Genomic DNA, 8,847 nt, shown 5'->3' with positions numbered 1-8,847 from the left:
CTTCATCCACATGATTGTGCAGTGTGCTTTGAGATGCTGTGCTACTTGTATTGGTACTGTTTTAAATAAATGATGAATTGAAGCTATTGTATTACTGTATTTTCCCATTAAGTAGTGAACAAAAATGGGACCAACCTAGACATGATGCTTGTTGCTTTGTTACAACAAATTCAGCATCACCCCCTTTTATAAGCTAGTAATTGATGCCACTCTCAGAATTAACTACTGAATCTTATTTCAAAACTGCAACACTTGTTAGGGATTGGCGGGATTACCATTTTTGTGGCCGCATGTTTCATCCTCCTTTATTAGCCAGTAATTGATTCCTTTTTTGCCTCTGTTTATACAAGGATATCTATTCAACTTGTTGCTATTGTGACATTTTGCTTCGCTAGCGAAACACTTTGCTTGATTTCAGTGCAACTGCACAAAACAAGATTGGATTTCCTATTCGTGTTGGCAGATTCGTACGTGATCTTGTGTGCGTCATGACAGGTTGGTACTTGCCTTCATCCACATGATCGTGTAGTGTGTTTTGAAATGTTGTGCTACTTGTATTGGTACTGTTTTAAATAAATGATGAATTGAAGCTATTGTATTGCTGTCTTTTCCCATTAAGTAGTGAACAAAAATGGGACCAACCCAGAGATGATACTTGTTGCTTTGTTACAACAAATTCAGCATCACCCCCTTTATAAGCCAGCAATGGATGCCACTCTCAGAATTAACTACTGAATCTTATTTCAAAATTGCAACACTTGTTAGGGATTGGCGGGATTACCATTTTTGTGGCCGCATGTTTCATCCTCCTTTATTAGCCAGTAATTGATTCCTTTTTTGCCTCTGTTTATACAAGGATATCTATTCAACTTGTTGCTATTGCGACATTTTGCTTCGCTACACGAAACACTTTGCTTGATTTCAGTGCAACTGCACAAAACGAGATTGGATTTCCTATTCATGTTGGCAGATTCGTATTTTATCGTTGTCGGTCTCATGAAAGGTCAGTACAGGCCTTCATCCACATGATTGTGCAGTGTGCTTTGAGATGTTGCTACTTGTATTGGTACTGTTTTAAATAAATGTTGAATTGAAGCTATTGTATTGCTATCTTTTCCCATTAAGTAGTGAACAAAAATGGAACCAACCCAGACATGATGCTTGTTGCTTTGTTACAACAAACTCTGCATCACCCCCTTTATGAGTAGATGGAAGCACATACTGTTGTTGCGCCCACTCTACCCTGGAACTGAATCTTAGTTCAAAACTGCAAACACTTGTTAGGGTCGGCAGGAGTACCATTTCTGTTAGGGATCAGCCGGAGTACATGTTTAAGAAATGTATTGTTCAGATAATGTCTCTGTTATTATATATCAGTTACAGACTTACAGTGTTTTACAAATGGTACTATCCTGCTTTGTAGTTCTTTCTACATGTTTAACCAAGGTATTGTTAAGATAATGTCTCTGTTAAAATGAATCAGTCACATTGTTTTAGGAATGATACTTTTCTGCTTTTTCGTTCTTTATACATCTTGAAACAAGGCATTGTTAAGATAATGTCTCAGTTAATATGAATGAATCACACTTATTGAGAATTGCTACTCTCCTGCTTTGTTTCCCATTAAGATAAGGTAGATCAGTAGATGTTTTTCTTCTGGGAGTACAAGTCATCAACCATTATTTCTCAGTAATTGTTTCCCTTACACCTTTTGTTGCTTACATGGATATCAAAATTAAAGCTCGGTTTTATTCCGACTTTGATTTTAGTTCAACTGCACAAAAGGAGCCAATGTGTCCAAGGCAAACTGCTGCATTACCGGGTCCAGTTGGTCGTTCCACTTTGCAGAAAGAAGCAGTTATTGTTTGCGCTACATTACAGAAGGAATGACCGAGAAGCTTTACAGAGTATTAGGCCTTCCACTATGTAGGCCAAAAGAGGTGCCAATTTCACCTTTTCTTAGTTTGGCACCGAATCCCTCCATTGCTACAGCCGGTGCCATAAATATTAGACACCAGTGACATGACTAGTCTGTAGAGACCATTGGCAATTTAACAACACGTGGAGTGCCCTGGGCAAGAAGTGCCCAAACAAGTACAAGAAGCGACATGACTCCATGATCATAGGCATTACATATTTTGAATGGGAAAAGCTTGTCAAAGTTTAATCATTGATGTTAGCAAGAAGCGACAGGACTCCATGATCATAGGCATTACATGTTTTGAATGGGAAAAGCTTGTCAAAGTTTAATCATTGATGTTAGCAAGAAGACGTTAGTTTAATATATTGGAATTGGAAAACCTTGTCAAAATTTGCTCACTGATGTTAGCCAGAAGACATGCATTTGATATTTTTGAGTGGGACGCCCTTGCTGTGAGCAGCGTCGAGTGTTTTTTCCTATTCATGTGTTCAATTTAGAAGTAAATAGTTACTCTGCTGAGATATTCCTGTGTTAAGAGTTTGTTCTGAATATTGTCTATGTAATACCAGGCCTTGTGTTTGATTGCAAAGTTGAGCTTGGAATGTTGTGGCATGCGGCATCACGAGCTGTTCACCGTGCCTCCTAAGAATAATGCTTCATATTGTTTTGCATGTCGATCTAATGCCAGTGTTTTGCTTGTTAAGAAGATCATCCTCTTCTGTTGTTTCCGTGCTTAAGAAGTTCATCGTCTGATGTTTCATTCATAGCCTATACGACAAGTCGGCTAGGTTAGACGTGAAACCATATGATCTTCCGACAAACTCATGATATTAGGATGTGATTGGATCATCGTTTTCCAACCAAAACCGCTTGTAAAACTAACGCTTGTAAATTAAAGCAGATGGTCTCGGGCTATCAGGACCAGATTTTCGGGATATTAATTTCCCAGAAAATGGCCCTTGTGCTCACCAGCCCCAGGATTACTGTTAGCTGATGAGACACCAACTTGATACAGAAACTCCAAGCAAAATACAAAATGTGTAATACAAGACCATTATGTCCTATGAGTACAACAAATGGTTTCTAGTGGTTGATGGCGGAAGCGGTTTGTGGTCCATCAGCGTCTATGGGACTCCATTTCCCACCGGAACAGCTGACCTGGATAACTCTTATCTTTGCGAGGCTGCTATCACCATTGCGTAGGTTCCGGGGCTGTCATCGCAACGCTCCTCTCCATGCAAGAATTCTGGCCAAGACAATAGCCAGGGACAAGCCAGTGAGTACTTTGAATGTACTCGCAAACATTATGAACACAGGTATAATATAACAATTGATAATCATGCTCTGAAATATTTTATGATCACAACGTCAGTCACAAAATAAGAATCCATGATGCACACAAGCAGGTTATTCATATACAACATGAATATGCAATAAGGGAGTAGAAATAGAATGCACCGATCGGGTGTCTGAAGCGACGCCTCGAAAGGATAATAATATACAGCATGCCTCAGTCGGGCATCTGCGCGACGTCACATAAAGAGCTTATAAGGGAAATAAGTAGCAAACATGCCACAGTCGGGCGTCTATGCGACACCACCTAAAGGGCTTATAGAGTAAGTAAATAACAAGCATGCCACAGTCGGGCGTCTCAGCGACACCACAAAAAGGGCTTATAAAGTAAATGAATAACAAGCATGCCACAGTCGGGCGTCTCCGCGACACCACATAAAGGGCTTATAGAGTAACTGAATAACAAGCATGCCACAGTCAGGCGTCTCCGGGACACCACATAAAGGGCTTATATGAGAGTAATCACAGTGAATATCCATGAGGTAGAACCGTCCCAGGGATACTCAATAATTCAAATAATGTAAATGGTTAGTCCATAATAATAGTAATCATAATCATCATAAGTCACAAGTCATGATCCATGTTCTGGTTTAGCAGTTTTTCCTCCGAAGACCGACACTAAGACCGACACTTGACCCATCCCAGACTGTAGTCCTTAACCATGGACACGGCTATTCGAATATATATAATCTCTGCAGAGGGTGTACTCTTTACCCACGAGTAACGAATTCCTTTAGTCCATTGGGACTAATTCCGTCTATGGTATTTTAGTTGAAAACACACCTGACCGCACACACCAGCCTAACTTAATGGTGTCTGGAATCACCCACGACACCCGTTAAGCGAAACTCTAAGTGGGGAGGCTACAACCTCGACTAGCATGGGATCACAAAATTTATAACACGCGCAAACTAGGGGAGCTACCCGCTCGGCTCCAACCGGAAACACCCATGCCCCCGGACCAGGTGGCATGCCTACCGGATGCAGCCGGTATCTTCCACCATGGCCTCTCTGTACGGTGTGTGCTAGGAAGGGGTTGACAACTTACTGAACCGTACCCTACCTGCGGCAGGGACAAGTGGTAGTACGAAACAAGTATGGGGGTTATTGGAACAAGACTCGATCTATGGTCGACTCAGGAGGTTAAAACATTTCCTGCATGATTAGCATAAGAAATATATTTCACACCAATCAGACAGAATCACCACTCATCATACCTCACCATGCCTTACCGGACACAACCGTCTCGACGAAGAACTAGAGACAAGCTCGTGCCTACCCAAGACACAGGCTTTCCCAGATTCCTTCTGGTAGGCATGAAAGGCATACGAGGGTGATTACTATCACAAACATATCAAATTCCAACAGCACAGAATCATCAATATGCACTCATGAGTATGATCATGTCATCACATAAAATAACGAATATTCAGTGTCAAGGTGGTGTTGTAACCGCATCAAACGACACACAATAATATTATGCCAGGGTTCAAAATGCTTTCCTTCAAGAGTATGCAAGTGGGGGTGCACTTTTTGAAAGTTGCTTCTTTCTCCAAAATCCTATTTAAGAAAATTTAAATTAACACATAGTTTCAAAATAGTACAAAAAAGTTGTTTGGAAAATTTTCAAATAAACATGAAAATAAACTAGACAAAATTTGAGAAACAACAAAAAAAGAATCAAATCAATTGGACTTGTATTTTAAAAGTTATAGCCAGTCAAAGTTTAGTCAAAAATCTGTTTTTAATAAAAATCAGAAAAAGAAAACGGTTCGGCAGCACTTACGTTTTCCTCTAGCGAAGGCGTATTCGGTGGAATACGCTTCCACTTAAACCATCGCGGGTCGCCACTGGGTCACTGACAGTGGGTCCCTTGGGCCAACTGGTCAGGTTTGACCAGTCGCCCGCGCCTTCTTTCTCCTCTGGCCAGGCAGAGGCGGAGCTCCGGCGATTGTCGCGACGAACGGCGGCTTCCCACGGGATTCTGAGGACAAAGATGGATCCACCAGTCCAGGGCGGTCCTCCCAGTGGTCGAGAGGGTCATGGGGACAGAGCGGGTCACCGGCGGCGAGCTCCGCGGCGGACGGTGGCTTCAGGAGGATTTGGGGTCTCGAGCTACGGTGGCTCCCGATCGAGTTTGAGAGGTGGGGTGGCTCTGTAAGGTCAAGGGGAGTCGGACAGTGGCACGGGATGGACCAAGGGGCCCTGGACGCGACGAACGGGACCAGAGGGTGGCGGCGACCGAACTGACCGGAGACGAGGAAGACAGCCTCCCTCCGTCGATTGCTGGCTGTGGGAGCACCAGAGGGATGGCCCGAGGTCGCCTGGGGGTTTGGTTGAGCTCGGGGTCTCCCTTTATAGGCGGTCGAGGTCGGTTCGACGACGGCAGTGGATAGGAACGACTAACCGCCGTTCTGTAGCCAGGGGGCGCGTGGCGATGGCTGGCGGGGTCTGGCAGGGCGAGAGGATGAGCTCGGGCTGTTCAGGGGCGAGCTGGTGCGCGACTATGGCTTGGGCGACGCCGTCCATGCCAGAGGCTGGTGGAGTGGCGGTGGCGTCTTGCGGTGGTGGCGCTGTGGGGTGTCAGGAGGTGGCCAGGGCGGCTTTGCGATGAGGGAGGGGTCGGGGTGCGATGGCTATGAGTGGGAAGGGATCAGAATGAGCGAGGGGAGGCGGCAGCGGGACGCGGCGACTCGGGCGCTCACACGTGCAAAACGCGCGCTCTGGCCGCGCCCAGAGCACACATGCCATATGTTCGGCAAAATGCCAAGGCATGCCAGGAGGCTTGGATGAGGCTGGGGATTAACAGGTCTAGGTTAGTGGTGGCTAGGAGATTAGTGGAGATGATGGTTAGGCAAAGCAAGCAGGTCCAACGTGCAAACTAGCAACTATGTCAAATCTGGCCATGCACACAAGGTGCTTGACAGAATGCCATGGGCTTCTAGGCATCTCTTCTGGTGGCCAAAAACTCCAGAACATAGTCTCTTTAGATGATAAAGAGGGTGGCAAGGTTAGTTTGACAAAAACAAAAACTCCCTAGTGCAAGTTTTTGAGAAAACCAAATCTGGACAGAAAGTAAAGGGCATTATTGCATGGACCAAAAATACTCCAATGGGTCCAATCTCCTGGACTTAAGGGTTTGGTAGAGTGGTCTATGAGCAAGAGAAAAATCATGGGTAATAGGGCAAGATAAAATATGGTTGCAGTAGAAAATACCCAACTGGACTAGAGAGCAAAATAGGATGTTTTGCTCAAATTTTTCAAAGAACACCAATGGGTTTTTGCATAAATTTTAATTATACACTACTACTAACACCTCCCAATTTTGGTGGAATTTATAAAGAAATATTTAAATAGGTTGTAGTGCAAATTACAAACTTGACCAGATTTGAAAACTTGGGGCAGGGCTCAAAATTTCCAAATGACTAAAAGAGGTTTTTGCATAAAAGTGATGTGGGAACATCAAATGACATCCCAAAATTTTGGTTGGGATTTTAAAGAAGTATTTGAAAGGGTTGTAGTGCAAATGGAACCCTAAAACTTATGAAAAATCATTTTTAAAGAAATAAAGCTCAGGGAAAATAATTGTAGAAATAATTCCACTGATAAAAAGAAATGGTCTTGGGAAGATATACAAGTCCAACAATATTTTTGAAAGGTTTTCACTTGGGGTGAAAACTCCACAATTCAGGAGAAAAGAGTGGTTCTGAATTAAAAGAAAATCCAGAAAATAAAAATTTAATTTACCATGGCAAAATTTTAATAAATAAATCATGGTTAAATTTTTGGGGTGTTACAACACTACCCCCCTTAAGAAACATCTCGTCCTCGAGATTTGCTAGGGGCTGTTTTGAAAAAGAATTACTCCTACTATCTCAAAGTAATATCACAAAAATAACCATCCTACCCATGCAATAAAATGTGGCTACAGTGAATGGGCAAATAAGTGGTGTAAAATTACAGTGTGGAATACTGTCGCTATGTGGAAAAATTCATGGTTGGGGAAAATGAGAAATTTCTACTTTGGTTACAGTAAAATTAGAATAGATTTCTAAATTTCTAAAATACGCTGGTCGTACCCGAGAGCACAGTGCTCTCTCTGGCTGATAGATGGACCCGGGGCCCACTGTCAGTCTCTTCTTCTACCTCTGGCTCTCTCTTCTTCCTCTCTCTCGCGTGCTTTCCCGCGCTTTCTCCATCGGCGACGTATAGCGTGTAGGGCATCTAGGCCGTACTGCGGTAGTGCGCGGCGCGCTAGCTGCCGGTGTAGCGTGCACTCACCTCGCGGGCCAGTGCATTGTCGGCACTGCTCGCGGATTCGCCTCCGAACACCGGCGATCGGGCGACGAGCGGCGCTGGTGGACTTCGCCCACCGTACACCGATCTTGAGTTATAAAATGACCGAGGCGCTCCTTTCTTCTTCCTCACACCTGGCCTCGCTTCTCCTTCTCCTTCCTTCTCCTCCATTTCTGTTTGCAGGAGCTCGAGACGAGGCTCCAATGGTGGAGGTGATGCCGGACTGGTACATGATCCTGATGTGCGGAGGGTTGGCGACATTGCTGGGGTTCTCCGTGCTCCTATGCGTGATGATCCTCGATGATCATCGTGATGCTGCTTCTCGAGTGTTAGCTCTCCGCGGCAGCAGCGATCATGCGGATTAGGTGTTGGTGTCGGGTGCTAACTGCTGTCAGTGTGCTGTAGGCAACTTGCACCCAAATAATTACCCACAAATCTCTCATTCGGAGACTGTGGTGTGCTAGGGGGTGATTAGTAAGGTGTAACATGTGCACATGGATTTGCAATTAGTGCACGTGGTCGAGTGGTTGTGGTTGTGAGTCTTTTGTCGTGGTGCTGCATGAATAAAAATCTATGTCGTGAAGAGATGTATGCTGCAACAACTCAGGGAAAAATCTCACTTCAGAATTTACCGAGAGCGAAATCAGTTAATCGAAATTGCCAGTAGTAAAAACTACTCACATTAATTGAAACCAGATATTTAATTCATCACACAAATTTAGGATACCACGCATAAGTTGCAACACATAAATAAATGCCGGGGGACAATAAATATAGCAGTGACGTATACAATGAAAATAGTAAACAGACAGGGTACTAAGAAAACGTCTCTGGTACTGGGGCACACTCTTGTTCTATCAGGGGAACCAGATTGACTAGTCGATGAATGCATCACTCCTGGTCGGGCCTCAGTGGTCTGCCGATGGTGATCTGAGGATTTAAATCAGCGAGGCTCTGGAGATAACCCATTACCCGTTGGTTTAAGCGCTCTTGAGCAATAACATACTGGGCAAGGTTGGCCAGTACTGGGTCTCTCTCAATTCGTCCACCGGGAAAAGATGCTACTTCTCCGGGTGCTGCATGACTTGGGAAGTAATAATACCCTCGTTCGCTGGCATAGGGTACCGCGAATCGAAGGTGAGCAAGCGCTTCGTACGCAGCAGCTTCTATGGCCATTTGCGGAGTCGGCATTGATTTTCCCACGAAGGAGACTTCCGTTGGGTCTGGGTTTGGGTTTGCGGGAGGGATGTGCACCACTGCCCAATATTTTGAGGTGG

This window comes from Triticum aestivum, chromosome 3A (genome assembly GCF_018294505.1).
Source record: "Triticum aestivum cultivar Chinese Spring chromosome 3A, IWGSC CS RefSeq v2.1, whole genome shotgun sequence".
Taxonomy (NCBI): domain Eukaryota; kingdom Viridiplantae; phylum Streptophyta; class Magnoliopsida; order Poales; family Poaceae; genus Triticum; species Triticum aestivum.
This window is presented reverse-complemented; position numbering follows the sequence as displayed.